General features: G+C 42.4%; 1 long non-coding RNA gene across 1 annotated transcript in view; it reads right to left on the reverse strand.

The window, feature by feature from the left end:
* LOC137622053 (uncharacterized) overlaps positions 1-9,050 on the reverse strand; it is a 30,061-nt gene extending 21,011 nt beyond the window's left edge. Inside the window, exon 1 of the long non-coding RNA XR_011040339.1 lies at positions 8,916-9,050. This is a non-coding gene — a long non-coding RNA (uncharacterized lncRNA). The remainder of the gene's footprint in view (positions 1-8,915) is intronic.
* Positions 9,051-15,872: the final 6,822 nt, after the last annotated feature.

Below are 15,872 nucleotides of genomic sequence, written 5' to 3' on the forward strand. Positions count from 1 at the left end.
ATAGGTGACCTAAGAGACGCAACCACGATTGGGGGGGGAGTTGTTCTCACCTGAGGAAGGGTTCCGCCACCCTCCTCAGCCTTGCTATCCGGTCGTCCGATGGAAAGGCTTTGTGGAGATTGGTGTCTATTAGCATGCCTAGATAAACCAGTCGTTGGGACGGCTGCAGAGATGACTTCTCGAGGTTTACCACGATCCCCAGATCCTGGCAAAGATCCAGAAGCCTGTCCCGGTGCCGAAGAAGGGTCGATTCTGAGTCTGCTAGGATCAGCCAATCGTCCAGATAACGAAGGAGACGAATGCCGTTCCTGTGCGCCCAAGATGAAATCAGGGTGAACACTCTGGTGAACACCTGAGGAGCTGTGGAGAGACCGAAACACAGCACCTTGAACTTGTAGATCTTGTCGTCTAGGCAAAATCTCAGGTACTTCCTGGAAGACGGATGGATTGGGATCTGGAAGTACGCGTCCTTTAGATCCAGTGTGCACATGAAGTCTTGTGGTCTCACCGCAAGTCTGACCGTGTCTGCTGTCTCCATGCTGAACCGGGTTTGTTTGACAAATCCATTCAGAGCTGAGAGGTCGATGACAGGTCTCCAGCCTCCAGTAGCCTTCTCTACAAGAAAGAGTCGACTGAAGAAGCCTGGGGAGCCGTCCACGACCTCCTGGAGAGCACCCTTCTCGAGCATGGTCTCGACTTCGGCCTGAAGGGCCAGCCCCTTTGCCGATCCCGTGGCATAGGAGCTCAACGACACTGGATTCGCTGTCAGGGGAGGTTGAGATGTTGTGAACGGGACGCGATAGCCTTGGCCGATCACTGAGACCGTCCACGCATCGGCCCCATGTTTCTGCCACCTGCCGACGCAACGCTGAAGGCATCCCCCCACAGGTGGACACGCAGGGGGATTGCCACCCCTAGGGCTTGCGGCTGCGGCCGCCACCCCTAGGAGTCTTGCCTCCCCTGGAGGACTTACCGCCCCTCTTGACCTTGGCTGGAAAGGGCTGGGGCTTAGACACCACCTTCTTAACTGCCGGTGCCTGCTTTGGAGCCTTACAAGGCTGCTGCTGCTGTTGCGACAGAGCTGGAGGTTTATAGGGCCGAGCTGTAAGGGGCCTATGGAGGAGGGAATCCGTGCTGGATTTCCTCCACCTCTCAGCCGTACGCTCCATGTCTTGAGGCTCAAACAGATTCTCCCCCAGAAGGGAAGCATGTCGGAGCCTACACACATCCACGGCGGGGACCTTCGGATGGAATCTCTCGGACACAGCATCGCGACGCTTCAACACCGAGTTGGCCCACAGGGTGATAACCTGGTGCGCCAAAAACTCGATGGAGCGGGTGCCCGAGAGCAAGAAGGTCTCCAGGCCTTCCTATTGGTCTCCTTGGACAAGTCCTCCAAGCGCAATAGGATGCCCAGAGATCCTAGCCAAAAGTCCAGCCACGAAGTGGCCTGCATGGCACACTTAGCGACCTTCTCGTGGCTAAGGATCTCTTGCCGCCGAGAACGAAACCTGCCGGGCAGAGAGCTTCTCAAGGGAAACTCCCTTCGCCAGCTCCTCCACAGAGGGATGGAGAGGAAGAGCGAAGTTGGGCTCACCCAGAATCTCGAAATACCTCCTCTGCTGAAGACGAGGAGGAGGGATGAGCTTGTTCCCGGCAGCGGAACGACTGGAGGAGGCAAGAAGCGCGAGCTGAGCGTTGGCCCTAGCTCTGGCACTCTTCAGACCCCGAGACCAGGGCAGAGCCGCACTGGACTTCGGGGCCTTCCGAACGTCAAACACTTCAAGATTGTGTCTTTGCCTTCACGGGGGGCGATGACTGGGTCCATAAGCCCGTTAAGTTGCCTTATCAGGCTTAGGACCTGCCAGAAGGCATGTTTGGATTCCTGCTGTTCTCCTCCCTGCGGGCTGGCAGCTAAGTCTCCTGCCACAGGGATCTCTTCCTGGGGTGAAACGTGGACATTCCCCCGGGGAGCCGTGGGTTCCTGGCGAATCCTTGAAGAAGATTTCGGGACGGTCTTGGAGTCCTTGGATTCCCTCCTGGGAGGGATACAGGATCCCAACAAAGAGGTTCGAGGGGCCCCTTCCTCACGAGATGATTCTCCTCCATGAAGCGAAGTCTCCCCCCTTGGTGCCGAGGGGAAGACTACCGCCCCACTGGACTCACCCGAGGACGGAAAGGCCTCGTCCACGGGAGAAGGAGAAAGCACTTGAGCAGGAGAAGGGGCCTTCGCGACCGACCTCTTGGGAACCAACTTCGCCCTGGGGGAAGTCACCACGAAGTCCACTCCTCTCTTTCTCTTCAGCGTAGGAGAGACAGCCGTTGGTTTGTTACCCTAGTCGGCGAGTGCTGGTTTCATAACCCTCACTAACGCCTGCGCCAGAGGACCAAACCAAGTCTGTTGCTCCAAGGACGCAGAGTCCGAAATCCTCGCTAAAGGGAAAGGGATCGGGCGATCCTTTGGAGTGGACACCACAGTACCTGCCTGAAAAGAAGGTGGGGAAGAACGATGTACTGACCTCTCCTCAGTAATATCCTTGTCCTGCACTACAATCCTGTGTTTGGGTGGAGGCGATCCCGAGCGTTGCCTAGGAACACGCGTTCCTGCTGCTACCACCGGCTGCGGAAATCGCCACGAACGATGGTCGCGCGAGGGCGAACGGTCGCGCGGGAGCGCGGATGAGCGATCGTGCGGGCGCGCAGGCAAATGATCGCGCGGGGCGCGCAGGCGAGCGGTCGCGCGGGCGAGCGGGCGCGCAGGCGAGTGGGCGCGAGGATGGGCTGGTGAATGAGCGCGTGTCCGAGGCGGCGAACGAAAGCGTTGGCGCGATGGCGAGGAAACGCGCTGCCGCGTGGGTGAGGAAGATCGCTGGCGATGTAGATCAACAGGCGATCGGTGGTGAGCTGGCGAGCGCTGAGCGAAGGTGGGCGATGGCGCGTTGTGGCATGGTGACGCGTTGGCGAGCGATAGCAAGCAGCACGCACCGGTGAGCGATCGCGCGATGGCGAGCTAGTAGCTGGCGAACCATGTCCCTTCTGAACCTCCGGTTGACGAAGCGTTGGAGAACGTATGCGCGCAGGCTGTAAAACACGCGGGCGGTCCGGAGATCGCCGAGAAACAGGTGATCGTTGGCGCGTAGAAGAACGCTGGTGAATAGGCGATACCAAAATCACCTGTGCGCGCTGACGAGCAGGTGAATGCTGGCGATCAGGTGAACGCTGGCGCGTAGGCGATCGTTGACGCGTGGGAAAACGCTGGCGAATAGGCGATACTAAAATCGCCTGTGCGTACTGGCGAGCAGGTGAACGCTGGCGAGCAGGAGATCGCTGGCGAGCAGGAGGGCGACGCGAGAGATCCTGTGAAGGGACAGGTGGCGCGGCGCGTTCACGAACAGGAAGATCGCGGGGGCATTGGCGAACATGTGCTTTTGACACACGCGCTGGGGAACGTGAACGATGTTGCGTAGCCACAGGATGAGAGAGCTCAGGAGACTGATGGCGTGCAGGGAGCTCAACAGGAACTGTAGGATGGTCAGAGACCGCAGGGCGATGATCCTCAAATGAGCGCCAACGCTCAGAAGAGAGCTGACGAGCAGGAGAGCGCTGACGAGGAGGGCGAACATCAGGAGAGCGCCGACGAGCAGGTGAGCGCCGACGAGCAGGAGAGCCTTGACGAGCAGGAGAGCGCTGACGAGCAGGAGAGCGCCTGTGCGCTAGCACTGCTCGTGGAAGGGAAGAATCCCTTTGCCCCGGAGGGACCGTCGCCCGTCGGGTGACGAGTTCCCCAGAAGGTGAAGATCTGGCAGGAGTTGGAGAACGGTCTGCAGAGAGGTCCAAGGGAGACGGAGCTGTAGGCTGAGGCTGACGAGGAGAGTCCCCTTCGGAGGAAGAAGATCCAAAAAGGCGCCTCTTAACCCCCTTATAAGGGGAAGGGAGGCCCTTGCGACGCAGCGGACGGTGAGCCTTACGGCGGAGGCGGCCACGGGGAAGATCATCGGGACCATCGGTCCTCCGAAGGGGAGTCTCAGTCAAAGCACTTCCCTTAGAAGGAAGCTGAGCCACAGAAGAGCCCGAAGGATTCGCTTCCCCCTTCGAAGGATGTACGGAAGGGGGAGGAGAGCCCTCAGCACCATCATCCTCAACTGCACCTGCGGAGGATTGCCCAGCCACGTCGGAGGCCTCTGCCACCACGACGTCGACGATAGACAGAGGGTCTACCTCTGCTACCGCCGGCGACTGCTTAACGGCGGCCCCCAACGAGACAAGGTCAATAAAGGCGACCCTGGAGGGCAAGCCCTTAAGCCCCAGGGAAGACCAAATCTGCAAGAGATCATCATTAGTTAAAGCATTATCAACAACCTCCCCCGGAGGAGGAGGGGGAACCGCCTCGCTATGGGAGGCGACGCCCTCTCCCCCCACCCAAGGTCGGGAAACAGAACTAGGGCCTGCGCTACCACTTGGCCGACTCTCCTTAGGAGCCGGACGAGGGGGAGCTTCGGAGGAGATTTGGGCGGCGGAAGAAGAATCCCGAGAACCTTCCTCCTTCAAGGCAAACCCCGAAGGAGAACGGTCTCTCTTGGACTTCTTCTTATGCCAGCGGCCAAACCTCTCCCACTGGGAGGCAGACCACTCCCTACACTCACAGCACATGTTCTCCTGGTCACACCGTCGGCCCCGACACTGAGGGCAAAGGGTGTGAGGGTCCGTAGCTACGGCCGACATAAAGGTCCCACAAGGGCGGCCGGCAACACCAGGGCATGTACGCATTGTAAAATAATAATAATGAAGGTCAACTTCCAACCAACACACAAGCTGTAGAAAGAAAAAGCAGAAAAATTAAAGGCTGTCACGAGGACGATGAACAGACACGTCTGATCACCGCCGACCCAAAAGTGAAGTGAAGCAAATCACCGGTGTGTGTGTGGGGGGGGGGGGGGAAGGGGTAGCAAGCTACCCTTCCCCTACCCCCCGCTAACTAGCGCGGGGGTAATTAACCCGCGTTAAAACTATTGGCTCGTCATTTCAGCTACGCTAAAAGGTAAACCCAATGTAAATAGCGTGGTTTGTATTTCAGTTACGGAACAAACACATTTTAAACAATCTCACCAACCATTCAAGTACAGTCACAGCCCCTTCCTTCAACATCTCAACTCTCACACCATCCATACCAGATGCTTTTCCTACTCTCGTTTCATCTAGTGCCCTCCTCACTTCCTCTCTCGTAATCTCTCTCTCATTCTCATCTCCCATCACCGGCACCTCAACACCTGCAACAGCAATTATATCTGCCTCCCTATTATCCTCAACATTCAGTAAACTTTCAAAATATTACGCCCACCTTTTCCTTGCCTCCTCTCCTTTTAACAACCTTCCATTTCTATCTTTCACTATACAGTACCCCCATATATTGGTATACCAACTGGGACACTTAATTTTATGAGTGGAGCAAGCCACCATAGAGCAAAAACCGTTAGAAGCTTAAAAATATATCTACGAAACAATGACCTATAAGGCGTGCGAGTGCAGCTCAACAATTACCGCTTGGCAAAACGGGAACAGGGATGCAATGTTAACTTTGCAAACGCAGCGAGCCACGGTGGAGCAAAAACCATTGTTTAAAAATATATCTGCGTAATAATGAAACACGGGGTAAGGAACCACAGCTCAACATGTACCGCTTGCCAAAACAGAGGAGCAGGGATGTAATGTTAATTTTGCGAATGAAGCAAGCCACAGTGGAGCAAAAACCATGGTAAATATATGATACTCTAATTTGCATCGAAACTGGAATTCGCTATAAGAAATGGACGAGTGCTTGCTAGTTTGGTATTTTTCTCTGGTAATTGTGTAGGAGACCTCCGCGCTCGATTTAAAAGTTTCTAAAAGTAGAAAACGAAAGAAAACAGTAAATTAGAGCTACAGTTACCTTGAAACTGTGAGATAATCCTCCTACAACCACCTAACTCTTACACAGAAAATGTAAGCATAAACCTACTACTACAATTATGGGGGACCCCAGTGGGAAGCGGGGTTTTTGGTTGGGGGGAGGAGGAGAAAAGTGATTTTTCGGGGCACTACCGAACCTAATACAACTACCTACCCTACCCTGGGGGCCATGTACCCCTACCTAGGCCTACCGGGGGGGGGGGGGGGCTCCGCCCCCCCTGCGACCCCCCCTTAAGGCCACAGTAATTTTCAGGGCACCACCGAACCTAAGACACCCACCTAACCTAGCCTATGGGGCCCTGTACCCCTACCTAGGCCTACCGGGGGGGCCTCCGCCCCCCCTGCGACCCCCCCCCCTTAAGGTCACAGTAATTTTCAGGGCACCACCGAACTTAACTTTGCGTTTCCAAACCATGTACCTTTGAAACAAGACACGAAAAAATTGCACCTCCTCTTCCTTTTCCCACGAGTAACCACACTACGATCACACCGGAATGCTAATTTGTTGTAATCTATACGGCACACATTTTCACAATTGGGGCACTTTTTCTCTGCCAAAATCAAACCATGACGTTGAGCAAATGCAATTAGCAAATCAACTTTCCCTGAATAATGTACACAAAAATCCCCATAAGAAATAAAACAATTGTCACAAGTGACACAGTCGGAACGGGATGAAGGTCCTGCTAATTGCTCCATACTTCACGGCAAAATAAGCTTTTCAGTTTGAAGGGAGATCCGAGACGTGCAAAAATATTCCTCCGCGGAACTTCACGTAAACTGTGGTAACTGGTGGAAAAATAGCAGGGATAAGTGAAGTAATAAGTGTCAGCATTGGCTAGATTTGTAAAAACCGCCATGATTGGTTTTCAAACAGTGTGACGTCAAGAAAACACCTGTTATTGGTTAGAATAGCATTGAGAACTAGTCTGCCATACGTAGTAAGGCGGTGAAACAGCTCATTTTAGCCAAGACATCACACAGTAAACAAAAACAAACACTTAGAAAAAATCCAAGTGAAACATAACTATACACACGAATATCTTCGTTAAATAGAAGCTGCTCATATATTGACTATTATATAAGCGTTCTATATGATATAATAGTGAATTGTAGGTGTTTAAATTCTTCAAGATCTTCCGCGGAGCTCTCCTACACATTTACCTTTTCTCTATATGTTTAATAGGGGCTGGAGCATAACTTATGTATTGGTCTATTAAAATGTGAAGTATGTTTTTCACTCTGCGTCCATTAAAGTTTACATCTGAGAGACTGAAGGGGACTTATTATGTATGCATTTTTTCCCATGGTTTGGGAAGCTTTCCGTGCATTTACAATGACGTATTTGTCAGGTGGTTTTTTTAAACCAATTAACAGCTTACAGGTAATTCTTCCTAAGTTTCCGGATGTTGTTCTACAAGAGCCATTTTTTTTTATCAACTTCCCCTTCAGTTTCAACTTAATGACCATCACATAAAGACGTCTCCAACAGGGAGCTTATGTGAAGTACATCAATCTATTTACAAATTTAGTGTAATATCCTTATGTCGCCAATTGATTATGGTGGAAATGCTCTGCGTTTAGTGTAAAGCTATTGTCACTCGTTTAAAATTAAGAAATAACAGCGAAATAATTCTAAAGGTCTGAGTCTGACTTAATTTTTGCGAAGGCAAGCATATTTTCTACTGTAACGCTTCTGTAAAGATTGCCAAAAAAAAAAAAAAAAAAAAAGTCAATCATAAGCTAGGTTAATTATTTGTGGTTTGCCCTCCAGCTAGGGGCTGTGACCTGGGAATGACTAGGTTAGGTTGGGTGGGTTTGTTAGGTTCTGTACCCTTTTACAAATCTCAAAAGTGTTAAATAATCACGTTTTGGCATGTTTCCAGCCACTTACATGAACCATATATTTTTCCAACTGGTTATCTTGTGCTTATTTTGCATTTCTGGCATAGTTATTGCTGCAAATCACTCATTTATTATATTTCTCCACCCAAAAAACCCCGGTTTCCCACAGGGGTCAACCATAATTGTCTTTATACAAGGGGTCCAAAAACTCATGAACAGGTGATTTGCCCCAATAATCATGGTCATAAATGCATAAAACACAAGATAGCAAGCAGGAAAAATACATGGTTCATGTAATTGACTAGATATTAAAGTATCATATTTACCAAAGCCATTAGATGTTTAAAAATAGACCTCTGTAATGATGAACCACGGGGTACGTGAGCGCAGCTCAACATGTACAGCTTGCTAAAACAGAGGAGCAGTGAAGTAATGTTAATTAGCGAGCATACCGAGCAAATGCGGAGCAAAACACATTAGAACGTTAAGTGAATCAGAGATAATTATGATACTTTAATTTTCAGCCACTTACATAACCATATATTTTTTTCCACTAGTTTTCTTGTGTTTATTTAGCATTTCTGACCACAATTATTACTACAATTCACTGTTTTTTTGGCATTTCCCCCACACAAAAATTTCCAGTTTCCCACTTGGGTACCCCATAGTTGCCTTTACATGAATGGTCCAAAACCTCCAAAGGGTGGTTTGTCCCAAATAATCAAAGTAAAAAAGGTATAGCCTAAAACACAAGATAGCGCGTATGAAAAATATATGGTTTACGTATTTAGCTATAAAATACAGTATATATTTACTAGAAAATTATATGGTTCATATCAAGTCAAATGCACGGTCAGAGATAGATAAAATACATGATAATCAATAATAAAAATGTATGGTTATGTACTTGGCTACACAATGTATCATATATTCACCCAACCCTTTACTTATTAGTTGAAAGAGAGACTAACCTTAGCTACCAGTAAATATCATGAAACCAAAATGGCGTTTATTTTACAGGTTATCTTTGCAGAATTGGTTTAGGCTAACTACACAATTTTCTCTTTTTTCAACTTAATTGTCTGAACATTCGTGAAAATTACTGTGGTTTAGAAGAAGCTTACCTTTAGGAATATTGAAGTTACATGCAGCCATAAGTATTTTTTTTAACAAAATTTGTGTTTTTCTTAAAAAAATACAAACGAGCAACACGAACGACAGCCAAACAGGAACAGGGAGTCACTAGGAGTGTGTTCCTCGGCAGTGTTGCCAGATGGGTTAGTCTAAAAATCCCCAAAAACTCATGATAAAAGATCCCCAAAAAATCCCCATTTCCACAAATACATTTTCTTCTGATCATGTAGGCTTTCCTAATATAGAAATTACTCACTATACTTTATATGAGTGTAAGTAAACTGATTCCAACAATATAAAGATGTACTCAACATTGTTTCTTCATAGAAATTTGTACAGAATATCCCCATCAGACATCCAAAATCCCCAAATCTAGGGATAAATTCCCATATCTGGCAACGCCGTTCCTAGGTTCCAATAATATATACAGCTACTGCCTTCATTTTGGTGATTTGAAAAAAGGCTATTTGCTCGTTAACTCAATTCTAATTTTAGTCATCATGTATCGCTATACATAACAAAAATATTGATATAATACTTGAGTAAGTAAATTCTGGAATTTCTTAACAGAAACTTTTTAAAATTTATGCACCATATAAGTTATCCAAAGTTTTCGGAAAAGCATCCACTTAAAAAACAGTAACTTACACCATAAATATTCAATGAAAATGTAAGATAGCAGGAATTAAATATTTATACTAGCTAGTAAAATACAATAGTAAATACGGTTAGTAATGGTACTGTGATAACTAATAGAATTAATTATCTAAACATACCAAGCAACTTTTTAAAATCAACATTACAGACAAAAAACTATGCTAATTAAGTTTAATTATAATACACAAAAACTGTATTTCATAATATCGTAATAAATATGAAAAATGCTCTAACTTTATATCCTATACATTAAGAAAGAAATTACATGGAAATAAGGTCATATAGTTGATAAGAGCAATTTGAAGTGTAGCAACAGGATTTAAAAATTCCAATAAATTAAAGTGTTGCTTTTCATATTGATAAAGTGAGTGTAAAATGTTTCTTTTAATACAAGTATCTTCCTTCCAATATTATAACGTATCAATGTCTTTGCTACAGTAAGGGAAAGGGTTCTAGTTATAGACAATATGTTCTACCTTCTTTCTGCTTCACTTAGATTCGGGGTTTTTGTACATTATTGGTAATTTCCGTAAGATAGCCAAGAAGTAGGCATACGCGTAATTATTATTATTATTATTATTGTTATTGTTATTAGCTAATATACAACCCTAGTTGGAAAGCAGGATGCTATAAACACAAAAGCTCCAGCAGGAAGAAATAGTATGAAATCACTAAATATAGATTTGTAGCGGGTTTGTATAAAAGTAATGACAATTTACTAAAAGTTTTAACCTTAATGCCAGAATCTATTAATAATTTTCTAAATGCTTCTTTATGTTTATATTGAAATAAGCTTTGAGTTATGCAATTATTATTACAGCTGCATTGGTATAATTGTTGAGCCTATATTGTTGTTACTATTCTATCAGAATTCAGATCAATTGATGAAGCATAAATATAATATGGTTAGCCCAAAATCCCTAGTCTTTGTTACATAAATAGGGGCTTAGACTCACTTACCCACTCTCTCTCTCTCTCTCTCTCTCTCTCTCTCTCTCTCTCTCTCTCTCTCTCTCTCTCTCTCTCTCTCTCTCTCTCTCTCTCTCTCTCTCTATATATATATATATATATATATATATATATATATATATATATATATATATATATATATGTAAATAGATAGAAGACATCATCTTCAATCCGGAAACATTGCCATATTTAAAAGGCACAACCTGACTCGCCATTATGAAATACTTCTAACAAAATTATACCAAATTGCTAGCTAGTAACTATTTTCAATAATCTTTGCTAAATCTTAAAAAGGTAACTTAAACTTTGAATTATAAATTGAATAAGTATTTACCATGAATCCTTAGATACATAAAGAATTTTGAAAAAAGTGCCTAAATAAATATGATGAAAAATAATAGGAAGCATCTTTAATGCGTACACAAAAATAACTATTGTGTTTGTATTTCAATGTAATATTTTCATTTCATTTTTTAAAATAAATTTGTATCAAAGTGAATTTTAATTATTTCAAATGTATTTTTTCGTTAAAGATTATATCTCACTAAATACGATTTTAAGGCTATTTGCCAAAACTAGTTGGTAATATTGTAGAAGAAACAGATAAAAGCCAATAATACAATTATACCAAAATAAATAAAATGGCGTGATTTTAAATGCTACTAACTGTAAGGTGGGAAACACCTTCCAATATCTTTACTTTGAATACGAATCATATATGAGAGAGAGAGAGAGAGAGAGAGAGAGAGAGAGAGAGAGAGAGAGAGAGAGAGAGAGAGAGAGAGAGAGAGAGAGAGAGAGAGAGAGAGAGAGAGAGAGAGAGAGAGAGAGAGAGAGAGAAATAGCCGTATTTACTTAGTTACCCATAAAAATTTTATCGTACCATTTTTTAAGACGTCGATATTCATAGAAAACGATAATATTCATAGTGTGTATGACACTAGAAATTTGAAATTATTATTTTTTTTTGGGGGGGGGGGGGGAATCTTGTGTATGTATTATAGCTTTATAATTTTTTTTTACGGCGTTAAGTCTGAAATGCGGATTATAAAATTACTATAACGGTCAAATACACACACACGTATATATATATATATATATATATATATATATATATATATATATATATATATATATATATATATATATATATATATATATATATATATATATACATATATTACAAAATCTATAAATTTCTCAAAATCTCGAAACTTCTGAAGCAGTTTGCCACAATGGCTTGGTATTTGAATGCAGAGAGAGAGAGAGAGAGAGAGAGAGAGAGAGAGAGAGAGAGAGAGAGAGAGAGAGAGAGAGAGAGAGAGAGAGAGAGAGAGAGAGTTATCTTTTTTCAATAGCTACCCAAATTACTGATTACATTAAACAGTTTTGTTTCCCACATTTTTATAGGAAACGATACAAAATAATTCAGATTACTAGTTTGGAATGTTTTTCAACTGTATTTCATAACTTTTTCATGAAGATATTTTCTACCCTTTAGACCATAATCACGATTATTGAAGGCTAACTGAAAAAAATTCTACTTATTGCTAAGCAACAAGCCACTGTATTGGAGATTCCTTAAATCTAAAAGTTTTCAAAAGATTTTCAGAGGAATTTGCAGCTGTATAGCAAGGTTTTCCGTAAGTGATATTCACTAGTATGTACATCAACATTTCACATGTTTCATCGACACAGGAATATAACTTCTCCTATCTCCACTAATTAGATGAACTAAAATTCAAAACCGAAATATTTGGCGATGTTTAACCAGGTTTGGAAGTAATCGTTTCCAATAGAATTGTCTCTAATCTACGTAACTGGAGGTCCAGTAGAGAGTAGGGTTTCTGGGTTTCCCTGCTGTATATGACCAGAAAAACCGCCATCGAAGTAACACAGGTTTCAAGTTCATACCACTTACATTTCACTACTTGGAATTTGAAAGTGCAAACGCCGTTGTTATTCTTGACTGCCCCGGAAACTATTACAAAAGCTTGTACATACCACAAGTCTGGTAAAAGCAGAAATGGACCACAATGAGGTGTCAGAAAGGGAACACTACCAATAAATTGTCACTTATCTACACTAGATGTCCAAGGTATAGGCTCTTACTTAAATGTCGTGCCTAAAGTTGCGATGTTGTACAATAATCCTTTTGTCAGTATCTTAAGAATCTCAACATTTGTTTCTTATTTTGTCCTCACTTGAGTGTCATAATACTTTAATTTTACTATTGAATAAAGCCAACTTTAATTAAATGTAATCAAGATGTTTAGTTTTGGCCAAATGATTCCTTCCTTATTTCTTTTTTTTTTTTTGCTTACAGTGGCAGGGGTTTTGCTATAAAAACACAAATTGTACATATCATTCAAAGCCTTCTGCAACATAGCAAAATTTTTCTTGGCCTTCAATTTTAAAGCTAATACTAGTATACGTGTCTTTTCTTTCATTTCTCCAGAGGAATATCCACTAGATCCGTCAGTCCTTTATATTCTCCTACTGCACATTGAATTCAGACTCTTCAAGGAACTACATAGTTCTATTTATAGACTTTACCACTCAAGTACCACAGAGCCCTTTATTTTTCGAATTTAACTCGTATTCTTCAAACTTAATTTCCCATGCATGTTCACAGAAACTTTTCTTTTTCATATGGGTATTCTGCTCTGTGACACGATTTGTAAATCGAGTTTCTCCTTGTTTCATGGTTTTTACATTAAAAAAGTCCACAAAGTTATATGTAACAGGTTTCTTGTTTGACTGAGTACCTGTAGGCTATGTAACGGAGCCGAGAGAAGGTTGTGAAAAAGAAAGTTGCTTTCACCCTGCCTTTGACTTCACAACCTCCTCTCGGCTCCATTACATTGGTGATCGTGTGACACACGGTTGGTACAGCTATTTGGAGACACTACGACTGTGTAACCATGTCAGGGGACTGAATGAAGTCAACCTGTCGGTGAAACACTTCAGTAGCTTTCGAAAGATTACCCTTTTCGCAAGTAAAAATGTTTTATACTATTAGATCCTTACTGCAAGATAAAAGTTAACTTTTTAATTGGGTCTATTACTGTTTCAGAATCTCTCACTGTATATGGACACACTCACAAATATATCTATATTATTTTTTTCAGAATTTTAAATTTGAACTTTGAATGTAGCATCTGGAGACAACCGTATTTGAAGAAACAACTCAATATTAATCCCATATAGAGTTGATAAGTAAAGTTGCAAGCCTTTCTCCAGAGTGAGGGCCAAGCATGTGGTAATATTACATTAGGCCTTTTATTTGTAATGGTTGCAGAAGAGCCCTGGCTCTATGTTGAAAGCTGTGGTAATTTTGTTGAAGATACTAGCTAGAATAGCATGGTTGTAGTCAAATAATGACTGCCAAAGTTTGGTAGTTTAGGGATAATAAGGTTCTAATACATGCATCTCAATCTTGCTGGTCATATATGAATGAAGATTGTTGAGCATTTACACTCATTAAAAAATTATCTAAATTCATCTGGTATTGCTGAAATATTGAGCAGGGCTTAAGCGAAGACTTTCATAATGAACAATTTCCATTTCAGTACCGTTTATACATTTAATGCAGCTTCTATATGGATAAGTCATACTCCCAAAATGTCTTGTGGTGAAGAGCCAATTTAAATAATGCCATGGTGATTTGAGGGACTAAAAGTAATCTATATTGACTTATTATGCATGCAACTCTTGTTCCCTGACATGATAAACTGTGTACTGTAGGCTACTTAGTGTTTCATAAAACTGGATCTTGAAACTCATGTTAATCACAATTTGGTCTCCTGGGTTACAAATGGTGAAGCCTTTCAGTCGAACAATATTTTTGGATATGATGTGTACACTATCTTCAACTTTTGCTTTTGAAAATTGTATCAAGAAAATGTCCTCTGGTTTATGTTACATTCCATAAATGATGCCTACTATTGAAGTTTCCTATGAGGGTTAATATCCAAGGAAGGTGCTGCATTAATGCAATCAAATCCTCTCTAGTATCCTATTAAGGAAAAGATAATGGAAACATTAAATAACGTCCACATTTTTCTTAGATGTTTTTGTACTGGGAATACTAACATTTAAGAGGCAGAAAAAGAGCAAGATGGATACGACAGCAAACAAAAGTAGAGGATATTTTAATATGTAAGAAAAAGAAATGGACATGGGCAGGACGTATAATGAAAATGACAGACATTAGATGGACAATAATAATAACTAAAGACTGCAAAAGAAAAACAGGGTAAGGAAGAGAAGACGATGGATAGATGAACTAAGAAAATTTGTGGGCAGACTGGAATCGAATACCATAAAGATGTGAATGAAAGGACATGACCGAAGCCTGTGTCCTTCAGTGGACTAGCAACAGCTGATGATGATACTATAGTATGCAATGGAGTAGAGATTGATAAGGAGAGGTGGGATATAAGGTAAGATTTGGATAAGGCATCAGCTCTGACTTTCCACTTTCAAACCATACAAGGATCTAAAATGCATGTATTACCTTTGGCATAATGAATGTTTGTTTAACCTATTCTCCTGCACATACATACATACCAGAGAAATTTAGTTCAATGGCACCATAAGCTCCTCATAATTGTTCCAAGTCCCACAGTAATAATGAAAAGAATTCTAATAGCTGTAAGACCAAGAGATGTTGCAGTCTTTTTTTTTTTTAATGGATTGGATTCACCTAGCACTGGGGTTTGTGAGAGCTATCAAGAGTCAGAGAAGACTGCCGAGACTCTTCAAGGAAATTGAGGTGTACAGAAGGCAAGAAGCTCTTGCAAGAATTTTCCAATTAGTAGGTCTTCAACTTACATACATAAGATACAAACACAAATACAACTAAATCATAAATATGCGATATTATATCAAAAGTTCATAATGAAATACTGTTATAAAGCTATATCATATACAGTAATTTAATGCAGTAAACAAGAAGACATTTGCAATATTTAATGGGACTATTTGTTGATTTTTGCAGCAGCCGAAAATCTTAGGCATATGTTTGGTGAAGCCTAAACTTAGCCTAAATTTAACAAAATTCAACTTACAAAGAGCTTCTTGGAACCTATCAAGTTTGTAAGTTAAAGACTTTCTGTATTGAACTTTAAACTAGTTTATAGACAGATTGTAAAGTAAAGATTAATTGTTGAGGGGTACCATAGTGATTACCAGAACATAGTTTTTTATTCCTCTTGGACTTTTAATAATATATAGCCTATGCATGGTTTATGATTTGGCATAAAAAGACAAGTGCAATATACTATTATCAGGTTACAATAAAAATTCCACTCTAGAAC

This window comes from Palaemon carinicauda, chromosome 28 (genome assembly GCF_036898095.1).
Source record: "Palaemon carinicauda isolate YSFRI2023 chromosome 28, ASM3689809v2, whole genome shotgun sequence".
NCBI lineage: Eukaryota > Metazoa > Arthropoda > Malacostraca > Decapoda > Palaemonidae > Palaemon > Palaemon carinicauda.